This window comes from Ovis aries, chromosome 13 (assembly GCF_016772045.2).
Source record: "Ovis aries strain OAR_USU_Benz2616 breed Rambouillet chromosome 13, ARS-UI_Ramb_v3.0, whole genome shotgun sequence".
In the NCBI taxonomy this organism is placed as follows: domain Eukaryota; kingdom Metazoa; phylum Chordata; class Mammalia; order Artiodactyla; family Bovidae; genus Ovis; species Ovis aries.
Genome location: NC_056066.1, coordinates 67,495,757 through 67,507,860, shown reverse-complemented (window position 1 = coordinate 67,507,860; position 12,104 = coordinate 67,495,757).

The window sequence follows — 12,104 nt, the reverse complement described above, 5'->3', positions numbered from 1 at the left end:
CCCTCCCTCCCCGCCCTGGGAGAGTCGGGGGCCGAGAGGGAGAGGAGCTATGCCTGGGAACCCCAGAGGCCCCAGAATCTGCCATACTGGACCCAACTTCGAGTGTTTCCGGACATACAGAGCACTGGGTTGGCCATCCTTTCTGACTCCCCTGGTTTAACAAACCCTGAGTCTTTACCATGGCGATGAGACCCTGTGGGATCAGCCCCTGATCCTGCCGCAACCCACACTGACCACGGTGCCCTTTAATGCGCCCCAAGCCTTCAGTGTCCTTTCTGTTTCCTGGATCATGCTGATGGCTTTCATGATCTAGGGTCTCTGCACCTGTTCCTCCTTCTGTGTGGAAAGCTGCGGACCTCACTCTACCATGACTGGCTCCTACCCTCTCAGCTGAATGTCACCGCCTCCAGAAGCCCTCCCTGAACATCCTTTTGGAAGTAGAATTCCCCACTACCTTTTTGGTCCCTGTGCCACCCTGTTGGTTTCCTTCTCTTTCAAGGCATGTATCAAATTTTGTAATTAGATTTGATTGGTTTAAATCTTCCTAAGAGCAGGGCAGTCTGTCCCTCACTACCCCTTTCTTAAGTACCCAGCTGAGTGCCTGGCTTCCCCTCCTCCTCTCTCTTCCTGAGAAGTGAAGGTTCACCGGAACCCCTGATGGAAGAGAAGGTGGCAGGGTGGACAGGTCAAGAAGCGCATCTCCTTGGCAGGTCTGGTCAGGGAAGATGGGTTCTCAGTGTGGGCTGGTTGTCTCTGACCTGGCTCCTGAGGGCCCCATGGCCATTCCAGCCTTAGGTTCCAGGTGCCTGGCACAGAAGGGTTTACCGTCCCCTATAGGAGCTACTAACCGCGTGGCCAGTAGCCATTTGAGCCCTACTAGAGATGTGAAACAAGCATACAATGCAGACTGAACTTTGAGTGTGAAGGAAAGAATGTAAAATAGCTCATTAATAACTTTTTATATTGATTCTGTTGAAATATTGACATGAATATTTTGTATCCATTAAGCCAAATAAAATATATTCTTAAAATTAACTTTACCTGTCTCATTATTTTTTTTAATATGGCTACTAAAAATGTAGAATGATATATGTGGGTTACATTTGTGATGGCCATATATTTTCTTTGGATGGTGCTGAACTGAGTATCTGATTGACTCCATAGGTCTGCCCCTCAGCTCCTGGCCAGCCACATTTAAGGGGAAGGGAATAAATTCTACCACTTGACAGTGAGTGTCCAGAAACTAGGGGGCCAAACTGAACAGACCATTTCTTCCAGCCGACACCTAAAGATGGGCTGCTGTGTCCTGCCCCTGCAGGAGGGTGGGAGCAAACCCAGATGGGTTTCACATGGATCACCTGCCTCTTTCCACTTCTTGTAAATTTTCACTGACTCTGTTGAGCACTGAGTTGGTTCACCTCCAACCTCCATTTCCTCATTCTCCCTCTAATACAACCAGGTGGCTGGTTGTACAAATTTGAGTTGAGTTCAGTTCACACTGGACTCTTCCATATTGCAATAGTATGTTACTATTTTGCGTTACAGTAAAAATCATCTTTCCCACATTCAACTAGCATCTGGCTCTGTTTACCTTTGACAGAGGACACCTAGGGAAAATTGGCAGGGGCTGTTGTGTGTGTGCACTAAATCACCAGCTGTGTCTAACTCTTTGTGACCCCCATGGGCTATAGCCTGCCAGGCTCCTCTGTCCATGGGATTCTCCAGGTAGGAATGCTGGAGTGGGTTGCCATGCCCTTCTGCAGGAGATCTTCCTGACCCAGAGATCAAACCCACATCTCTTGTGTCTCCTGCATTCCAGGCAGATTCTTTACCTCTGAGCCACCGGGGAAGCCCCAGCAGTGGCTTGGCTGACCCCAGGTCTGGGTTCCTTGGCTCCAAGGGCCACTCACAAGAGTCCAGCCTCCTCCAGATCTCTCTCTGAATGCTCAGACTTCTTACCCTCCAGATAAAGGCAGTGTTCTCTAATTTAGTCATCTACAAATCACTATCAAAATGTAGGCTTTATCTGTGTGCCAGCCACACTATTAATTATTTTCTTAATATTTTTCTTTAAATTGGTTCAACTCTTTTACTTTTTCAACTACTTACTAAATTTCAACTTTTACCCTTTTTACATTTATTTAAAAGGGAATTCATATTACTGCCATAAATGCAAAACCAGTATCTCTGGCCATAAAGGTAAGATATCTACAGAGATAAATACAATGAAAGAACCATAATGCTACTAAAATCAAGCCTGCTTGCTTTCTCCTTAAAAAAAGTTCCGGGGCTCCCCTCATTGCTCAGTGGTTAAGAATTCGCCTGCCACTGTAGGAGGCATGGGTTTGGTCCCTGGTCTGGGAAGATTCCACATGTCCCGGAGCAGTGAAGCCCGTGTGCCACAACTATTGATCCTATGCTCTAGAGCCCGGGAAACACAACTGCTGAGTCCACACACTGCAACTCCTGAAGCGGGCAAGCTGCAGAGCCTGTGCCCCACAACAAGAGAAGCCACCACAACGAGAAGCCCCTGCTCCACCACTAGAGAAAAGTCCACGCAGTGAAGAAGACCCAGTACAGCCAAAAATAAATAAATAAATAAATAAATAAATAAATAAATAAATAAATTTTTTTTCAAAGGAGATCAGGAGTGCTAGGCTTGTGTTGAAGACATACCAGCATCAAGCTGCTACTTTCTTCTCTGCCAAAGCAGAGTTGCAATATGACTAAAGAGGGCATGTCCTTCTCACAGCAGGATTTATATATTTGAAGCCAGGACAAAGCACTAACCTATACAGGGGATTTAAAATCCAGGCCTGGAAGTAGTGTATCAGGTGAGGTCATTGAGAGCTGATTTTCTGAGCTAAATGATAATAGGACTAGTCATACTAATAGAGATTACTCACTGTGCAGTTATGCACCTCATATCCTGTTGGTCACTAAAAACATTAGTTTATTTAGTCCTCCCATCAACTCGGTTTATCTGTGCTTTTAACCACTGCAAGGTATCTTGCCTCTCACCTTGAAGAAAGGTCTGATATTTGCATCCAACGTGGACATGTTGGTAACAGGGGCTGCGAGGGTTGAGAAGATACAGCTTGCTGTGGCTATCGCCACTTGGCATTCAGCACTGGTGGCTTGATGGCTTGCAAGAGTAGGCTCTCCCATTCACAATCGGTGTGACTGGGGAAAGTCACTTCACCTTTCTGAGCCTCAGTTTTCCCATCTGTCAATGGGGCCAGCCTGGGGCTCTCCCCTCCTGGCCTGACTCAGATTCAAGTCGAAATGAAGGGCAGGAAAGCACTTTGTCTGTGATCTGTGTGATGGTGATTGGCTTAAGAGCATCTTGCTGATGATCACTGCAGAAACTCCTTCCCCCAAAACACAGTGCAGAAGCCATACAAGCGAGTAGTAAAAGATGTTTAATAAGTAATAAGGACAAACACCAAGTACTTACTATATCGTATCACTGTTCTAGTTCCTGCACACATAGAGACCAATTGACACCTTACCACGGTCCTATACAGAAGCGTTTGTTATTTTCATCCTCATTTTGCAGAGTGGGAAACTGAAGCACAGAGAGGTCAAGTAATTGGCCCAAGGTCACCCTGCATGAAGCGGCAGAACTGGATTTGAACCCAGGCAGCTGGGCTTGAGCATCAGTCCCTTCACTCTGGTGCATCTTTACATTTACAACAGACAAACCAGACGTGGTTGTTGTTCAGTCACTAAGTCATGTCCAACTCTTTGTGACCCCACCGACTGTAGCTCACCAGGCTCCTCTGTCCATAGGATTTCTCAGGCAAGAATTTCCTTCTCCTAGGGATCCTCTGGACCCAGGGATTGAACCCGTGTATCCTGCATTGGCAGGTTGATTCTTTACCGCTGAGCCACCAGGGAAGCCTCAAATTAAATGACTCAGTGGTTAACAGAGTTGGGGCAAATCCCCTGTCTAATGAAGCCCTGATTGGTTTAAAGTAAAAATCTTCTAATTATGATGAGAAAAGAGAATGTCTTTAGGTAAGGTAGTGTTTACTGTCCGCTCTGGTGATTACAAGCCCTCCAGTTCTGGTTGGCAGGCAAAGATATAGTCAAGGATTGAGATAGTGATGGAGGAACAGCTCTGAGCTCATTGCAGAGAGAACCTGAGTGCTAGCCCGGGGCCAAGCTGCTGCTGCTGCTGCTGCTGCTGCTGCTGCTAAGTTGCTTCAGTCGTGTCCGACTCTGTGCGACCTCATAGACAGCAGCCCACCAGGCTCCCCCGTCCCTGGGATTCTCCAGGCAAGAACACTGGAGTGGGTTGCCATTTCCTTCTTCAATGCATGAAAGTGAAAAGTGAAAGTGAAGTCGCTTCAGTCGTGTCCGACTCTTAGCGACCCCATGGACTGTAGCCTACCAGGCTCCTCCGTTGCAAATATTTGTTCTCCCTGAGTCTCCAAACACAACAACAGCAACAAGAGCAAGCGCTCACAGGTGCCAAAAACCGCGCCCGGCATTTTCCATGCCTCTCATGGGCTTCTGAGATTTGAATCATCACCTTCACTTAGGGGGTGGAGCAATAGAGGTTCAAGATTGTGATGAACCTTCTTGGGAGGGTGGACAGGGGGTGTTCCTGGCCAGAGAGGAAGCCTGACGGGGTCTCTGGGCAGAGAGGGGGAGGGGCGGGACCATCCTGGTCTCTTTCACGGCTATGAATAGTTAAGAGGCAATTACGATGCTAATTTGCAGAGCTAATGACTGTAGCTCGGAGAGAGGGGGAGCTGGGAGACGCTATCTGCCAGAGCTGCCAGTCAGCGCCCTGCAGGCACAGTTCCCTTGAAATCCCGGGATGGTGGCTGAGTCTAGGCAGAGACACTGGCTCCTTTTCCCTGAAACGTCGTGGTCCCTGGTCCCAGACAAGACTCATCTCTGCCAGGTCCTTCCTCAGTGTCCCTCAGGACAAAAGCAGTGTTGCTAGGACTTCAGGCCAGTGATCAGGAGGTGGCTGCAGACTCCAGGGACCAAGAAAGGTGTTCAAGAAGGACTTCCTCCGTGGTCCAGTGGTTAAGAATCCTCCTGCCAATGCAGAGGACACAGTTTGATCCCTGGTCCCAGAGGACCACACACCCCACGGAGCAACTAAGCGTGTGCCTTGCAACGATCAAGCCAGTGCTCTAGACCCATGAGCCGCAACTACTGAAGTTACTGCCTAGAGGTCATGCTCCACAAAAAGAGAAGACCCCGCGATGAGGAGGGTGTACCGCAACGAAGAGTAGTCCCTGCTGTCTGCAACTAGAGAAGGCCCGCAGCAACGAAGACAAAGCACAGTCAAAAATAAATAAACCTTAAAATAAGAGGCTCAGGAAATTTTTTCATCTTCCCCTTCCCTGGAACAAAAACAAAAATAACAATAGTACTCACAAAACAAGATGTATTTATCTTGTTGGAGGCAGGCAGACTGTGACTCACTAGCCCTGTGGGTTTGGGCAATGTACTTTACTTCCTGTGCCTCAGTTTCCTCATCTGTAAAATGGGGATGAAAAAATGCCTATCTCATAAGGCGAGTATCAAGTTTAATTGACACAATGCCCATAAAGCCCTTGGCATGATACTGAAAGTGGAATAGAGGTCACTGTGGGCAGGGTCGTGGGGATGTCACCGCAAGTAAGATGCACAGGGTCCCAGGCTTGTGGTGGAAAAAGAAACAATTAAACAAGTGATCCGAGAACAACATGAAAGGTGCTGCAGTGGGCAGGGTTAAGGGGGCTGTAAGCTCATAGTGATGGAGGGGCATAATCAGGATGAAGGTGGGGAGTGGCAGGTAGGGAGGGCTTCATGGAACAGCAGGTATCTCAGAAACGCCAAATATGGGACAAAGATTTTCAGATAAAGACTGGGGTAAAGGGGTAGAGGATGGAGATTTCTTCTCCATCACTGTTTCATCAGCAAATCCGTCAGTGCCAGGCAGAGCCCTCTCCAGTCATCACACACGTGAAATTGACTCAGAAGTCACATCTCACTAGGAAGTCAGGGCTCAGGGACTGAACTGTAGGAGGGGTTCATGTGACACCAGTACACATCATGGGCACATCAGAATAAGGGAATTGCCCACAATTAACCGTGACTATGTCATTGTGACTGATGCTGGAAGACGTGGCAAAAGAGTGGGAGAGAGGAAAAGGACAGATGTTGGAATGAATTGCTGCCACACGGCTAGTGGTAAGGAACCCACTGACAACACAGGAGATACAAGAGATGTGAGTTTGATTCCTGGGTCAGGAAGAGCCCCTGGAGGAGGGCATGGCAACCCACCCCAGGATTCTCGCCTGGAGAAGCCCATGGACAGAGGAGCCTAGCAGGCTGCAGTCCATGGGGTCGCAAAGAGTTGGACACGACTAAAGGGACTGAGCGTGCACGCACGTGGCCAGAAGACAGGGAGGAGATCTCCTCTTCCCTTGAGCTCCTGTCAAGGGGACTCCAAGGAGGAAGCCTGTGAAGGCAGCAAGGGAGGGGCGTCCCTCCATGTCACAGAAGGCCTTCCATGGCTCCTCCCCCTCCTCTCGTTAATCCAGGGTTTCTCAGATGTGAGCACACACCAGAGCCACCTGAGGACTTGTTAAAACATAGCTTCTGGTCCTGGCCCTGAGGTGTCTGGTTTAGTAGATTTGGGGTCAGACCCCAAAATTTGCATTTCTAACAGGTCCCCAGGTTGCCAATGTTGCTGTTCAGTGTACCACACTCTGAGAAACCTCGTACCCCAGCCTCATCTCCTGCCATTTCATCCCACGCCCCCTACAAACCACAACTTTGCCCCCACCCCATGCCTGCTGCCCATCATCAGTGGGTTTTTTGGTTTGGTTTTGTTTTAACCTCTTGGCTGTACAGCATGTGGGATCTTAGTTCCCTGACCAGGGATCGAACCCACGCCCCCTTCATTGGAAGTGAGCCGTCTTAACCACTGGACTGCCAGGGAATTCTCCATCAGTGGTTTTGATGTGTGGTAAAGGCCAAGAAAGTCGGACCCAACCACACAGGATGAGACAACGGAATCCTGAACTCAATTGACTAGGAGACATGAAAAATAAAAACAAAACCTAAACTGAAACGAACCCTCTGAAGCTAGTTTCCATGGAAGGACTCCAGTAAGAGTGTACATCTGTGGTCCTCTCTGCTCCAGCCCTCGCGGGACCTATCTGAACACCTTGTTTTCCAACCTCTCTCCACATTCCAGCAGGCCCAGGAGAGTTAGCCAAAGAGGGCAACAGACAGTGTGGCTCAAGAGGCACGTGTGTGACATGTGTGTCTCTATTCTCCTCGCCTCCTCGCTGCAGACATCACTAATCACTCACAGCTCACTGGAACTGACTTAGCATCAGAATCTTTCCCAGTGTGGTCCAGACACCCACTTCCAAATAAGCAGGCCTGGTACCCAAATTTAAAATTATGTGTGCTGGTCAGGAACTGAGGATGCCTTCCTCACTTCCTCTCTTGACTCCTCTAATTACAAATTACTTCTATTCATTACCTGCTTCTGTCTCAGTTCCTGGTTCCATTCTCCTGCATCCCTGCCACCTCTTGATACTCCCAGCCATAAAGAAATTTAGATTTCAACTCTTCTGAGTGGCCTTTTACTTTGGAGCTTAGCACAAGGCCCAGCAACATCAGGTACCTAAGCCATGTTGTTGTTATCTGGGAGTCTCTGAGTGAAAAAAAGCAAGTTTTCCTAGTGTCTCAGTTATTGTTGCCTAATAAGCTGCTCCAAAACTTAACTAGCTTTTGGAGAACTCTATACTTCGAAAAGATAATGCACTCCAACGCTTACTGCAGCACTATTTACAATAGCCAAGACACGAAAGCAACCTGAAATCCACTGACAGAGGACTGGATAAAGAAGATGTGGTATATATATATACAATGGACTATTACTCAGCCAAAAAAGTTATGCAATATTGATATTTGCAATACCGTGGATGGACCTAAGGATTATCATACTAAGTGAAATAAGTCAGACAGAGAAAGACAAATATCATATCACTTTTATGCAGAATCTTAAAAGATGATATGAATGAACTTATTTACAAAACAGAATCAGGCTCAGACTTTAAAGATAATCTTATGATTATCAAAGGGGAAATGTGGGGGAATAAATTAGGAGTTTGGATTAATATATACACACTGCTGCTGCTGCTGCTGCTGCTTCAGTCGTGTCCGACTCTGTGGGACCCCATAGACAGCAGCCCAGCAGGCTCCCCTGTCCCTGGGATTCTCCAGGCAAGAACACTGGAGTGGGTTGCCATTTCCTTCTCCAATGCATGAAAGTGAAAAGTGAAAGTGAAGTCGCTCAGTCGTGTCCGACTCTTAGCGACCCCACGGACTGCAGCCCACCAGGCTCCTCCGTATAAAACAGGTAATCAACAAGGATCTACTGGATAGCACAGGGCACTCTACTCAATATTCTGTAATAACCTATATGGGAAAAGGATCTGAAAGAGAAGGTTGTATGTGTATGTATAACTGAATCACTCTGTTGTACACTTGAAGGTAACACAACATTATACAATAAATCAATTATGTGTGTGCATGCCCAGTCACTTCATTTGAGTCTGACTCTTTGCTGCTACTGCCGCTAAGTCACTTCAGTCGTGTCTGACTCTGTGCGACCCCATAGACGGCAGCCCACCAGGCTCCCCCGTCCCTGGGATTCTCCAGGCAAGAACACTGGAGCGGGTTGCCATTTCCTTCTCCAATGCATGAAAGTGAAAAGTGAAAGTGAAGTTGCTCAGTCAAGTCTGACTCTTCGTGACCCCATGGACTGCAGCCTACCAGGCTCCTCCATCCACGGGATTTTCCAGACAAGAGTGATGGAGTGGGTTGCCATTGCCTTCTCCACTGACTCTTTGAGACACAATGAATTGTAGCCCAATCTGTTTATGGGATTCTTCAGGCAAGAATGCCAGAGTAGGTTGCCATGCCTTCCTCCAGGGGATCTTCTCAACCCAGGGATCAAACCCACATCTCCTGTGCTTCCTGCATTGCAGGTGGATTCTTTACAGCTGAGTCCCTAGGGAAGCCCAAATCATATTATACTTGAATATAAAATTAAAATTTAAATTTAAAAAGTACTAGCTTAAAGCAACAATGGTTTTATTTGCTCATCATTCTGTGGGTCAAAGCTTTGGTAGGGTTCAGCTGGATGCTTCTTCAGCTTCCCGTGCCATCATATGGCTTTCTCACATGGCTGGCAAATGATACAGATTTCAGGAGGGTCTTTCCACGTAGCTGCTCGGGCTTCCTCACATCGTGGTGGTTGGATTCCAAGAAGGAGCATTTCAAGTGACAAGGGCAGAAGCTGTTGATCTCCTAGGATCCAGTTTCAGAGCTACACAGTGTCACGTACTACTGGTTAAATGGGCCATAGAGCCAGCGCTGACTTAAAAAGAAGGGAAATAGACTCTATTTCTCCAGGAGAGGAGTGGCAAAGACTTTGCACCATTTTTAAGCCACCAAATCTGGAGAGTTTAAGATTATGGTATCCAGTACGTGCTCAATAAGCTCTTCAAAAATGGTGGCTCAGTGGTAAAGCACATGCCTGTCAATGCAGCAGACGGGGATTCAGTCCCTGGATCAGGAAGATCTCCTGGAGAAGAGAATGGCTACCCTCTCCAGTATGCTTGCCTGGGAAATCCCATGGACAGGGGAGCCTGACGGGCTACAGTGCATGGGGTTGCAATGAGTTGGACATGACTTAGTGACTAAACAACAACAGGTGCTCAATAAATATTTCTCTTTTAAAAATTAATTTTTCCAATTTATTTTTGACTGCACTGAGTCTTTTGTTGTGGGCTTTCTCTACTTCCAGAAGTGGGGGCTACTCCTTCATTGTGACCCAAGGGCTTCTCATTGTGGTGGCTTCTCTTGTTGCAGAACACAGGCTCTACAGCACAGGCTCAGTAGTTGCGGGACATGGGCTGAGTTGCCCCGAGACACCTGGGATCTTAGTTTTCAGACCAGGGACCAAACCTGCATCCCCTGCATTGGCAGGCAGATTCTTAACCAGTGGACCACCAGGGAAGTCCACAATCAAGATGGGTTTTTTTGAATTAATTTATTTTTTATTTGAAGGATAAAATTTTTTTTACAGAATTTTGTCATTTTCTGTCAAACATCATATGAATCAGACATAGGCGTACAAATGTCACCTCCCGCAATCAATATTTTTTAAGTGAATGAATAAATTGATGTTATTGCCAGGACTGGCTGGGGCTCTTGCAATTCATCCTGTAACCCAGATCCCAGGCCTGCCCGTTTCCTTGCACAAACCCAGACTTAGGTCCTGACCCAACTGCATGCTACTGTAGGGTGATTGGTGGATTCCTACACCCATCCTTGTATGTGGGAGGGACGAAGGAGGTGCAGGCCTTAAGAGTGGGGACCCCACCAAAGGGTATGGGTAGAAGCTCCCTGGAAATTAGTCATGCTTGGGGGCGGGGAGTCAGGGCTGCCCCGGCCCATTTCTATTTTGCTGATGCGGAATTGGAGAAAATACTGAATTTTTTTTTTTTTTTTTTTTTGAGCACTGGAGACAGAGAGCAATCTGGGTTGCTATGCAACCAGTGCCTGTGCCCAGCTGATAACACCAGAGGAATTAACTGTCCTTGTCCTGCACAGGCTCTGGAGGAGGGGGCTGATGCTGCCTCCCAGCACCCTGGCCTCAGCCCCCCACCAGCTCAGTTTCTGGCCCAGCTACGGATGGGGGAGTCTGGCCTCCCTCTTGCTTCACAAAGAGCAACCAGGGGAGTCCCTTGTCTCGTGCCAAGGAGGAGGGCATTGCAGAGTGTAAGGAGGGGGCTGCCCGGGGGTCTCTTGGACACAGCGCATCCTTGTCTTCTTTGATCTGCTAATGAGCTGTGAATTAAAGACAAACACAAACTCAGAGGGAGGCTGGAAAGAGGGCAAGGCTGGTGAGGGCCTGGCCCAGAGTGAGGACAAGATGGGCAGAATGGGGACGCCTCCTGGGGCAGCAGAAGAACGCAAACACTGCCGCAGCCGGGGCGCAGCCGGGGCTCAGCCGGCTTTGCCCACAAACAAGCCCCCCAAGGCCCGGGAGAGGCAAGCCAGGCAGGGATGGGATGTTCCGGTGAGCAAGGGAGAAGGGGGCGGGCAGGAAAGGCCTGGGCATCCTCAGAAGACCAAGGACTCTCATCCCCAGAGTCTAAGGAGCAGAAAGAAGCCTGTATAGGGACTCAGGGAGGAATCCTCAGGGGGAGACCCAGGGAGACATATTTAATATGTTCATCTCCCCACTGGATCGAGACTTTGAGGACAAAGACCATGTACTATAAGGATTTCCGAGTCAGACCTGCATTCAAATCCAACCACTTATATAGCTGTGGAACCTTGAGCCAACCACTTCACCTCCCTGAACATCAACCTTCACAGCCACAAAAAAGGAGAATAATAGCTCAATGGATGTGTCATGAGAATAGAACGTGATCATGTATTTGGTTTAACCACAAGCTGCTTTTCTGTGAGTGAAAACCAGTTGAATATCAGCTCATCCTAAACCGTCCAGCACCGAGCAGCGTCCCGCACCCAGAATATACTCCATAAATAGAAGCAGCTATTGATCCCTGGTATTGTACTGGGTGGTACTCCAGTGAGTGTGTTCAGTGGATGAATGAATGAGTGAAGAAGAGCAGGCTAGGGACAGCAGAGGCTGAGTAGCCGGTGGCTGGTCCCCAGAGCCCAGAAGATGCTGAGAGGTGATAAGGGCATCCCCCTGGGTCAGCAGGGAGCAATGTTCACAGCCCCTGCCTTCGACTCCTCCCCCCTCAACCCCTTGCTCCCTCCCCCTGCCTCTGGATGCCCTCTGTTTGTTTCTCTCTCTTGCCCCATTTACTGAGCAAAAGTCTTGTTTTCAGGTTACCATGGTTACCATTTACTTGCACACTTACTCTGTGCTGGGCTCCAATCTAAGCACTTTGCAGACATTAACTCATCTACTCTGAACAACCACCTAACTTGAACCTTATTTTTAACCCTTTGAGATAGGGTTTGGCATCTGTTATTTTATTGAGGCATAATGTACATATAATAAAACACACCCCCGTCTCAGTTTACAGTTC